The sequence below is a fragment of the Gavialis gangeticus genome, unplaced genomic scaffold (genome assembly GCF_001723915.1).
Source record: "Gavialis gangeticus isolate Ggan-Ray unplaced genomic scaffold, GavGan_comp1, whole genome shotgun sequence".
Taxonomy (NCBI): Eukaryota; Metazoa; Chordata; order Crocodylia; family Gavialidae; genus Gavialis; species Gavialis gangeticus.
Window position 1 is genome coordinate 32,518,467 of NW_017729033.1, and position 945 is coordinate 32,519,411.

A 945-nucleotide genomic window follows, 5' to 3' on the forward strand; every position below is an offset into this window, starting at 1 on the left:
GGATTGTTCTGTCTTAAGTGCAGGACTTTGAACTTGTCCTTGTTGACATTCATGAGATTCCTTTTGGCCCAATCTTCCAATTTGTCCAAGTCACTGAATCCTTGCTCTACCCTCCAGCATATCTCCTACTCCCCCACAGTTTGGGCTCATCTGCAACCTTGCTGAGGGTACACTCTATGCTATCTTCCAGGTCGTTGACTTCAGACTATCACAGCTAACTACCTCTTTTTGGTGATGATGAAGACATCCTCCTTATTTACATAAATTAGACAAATAAAGCAGGCAATGACTGACACAAACTCCTGACCGGCAAGATACTGACAGAGGAAAATGACAACAGTAAATGTTGCGGATTAAAACTAGTATAATAGAATATTGCATTTTACTATAGATAATTTTTAGATCAGTCATAAGGCCACCATGATCCCCAGAAACCTTCAGTGAGAGCTCTGAATGAAAAAGAGCTGTGGAGTATCTGCATTCTGTAAATCAGCAAAACATAGATTTGTGACTCCGTTCAGAAAAGGAAACTCAAATTATGCAATGTTTAAGAGGAAATTATTTCAGCATCTAGTTTTCCGTGTATCAAGGATTTGATTCTGAATTACGTGGCTTTCAGAGACCATTTTTTTCATGATTGTCAAAGTCCAAGAATTAAATGGAGTCTGCTAAAAAGACCACACTCAAAAACAAGGCAAACCTTAAGCAGGAAGATCCTTAAATAAGAACAGATTATTTCTATTTGTAAATTGTTTCCTAACAGTTGTATCTTGGGAGCTTTCCCCTAATAAATATCTTGTACTAGAGGTGTGGTGACAGAGTGCTGAATGTATTTTCATGGGCTAGGTACAGACAGTCAAAAAGCCCGAGGCTGAATCGATAGTCTTTGCAGGTTAGTCTAAAGTGCAGAGATTGCATTGAAATTGAAGTGAACAGACATTTGCC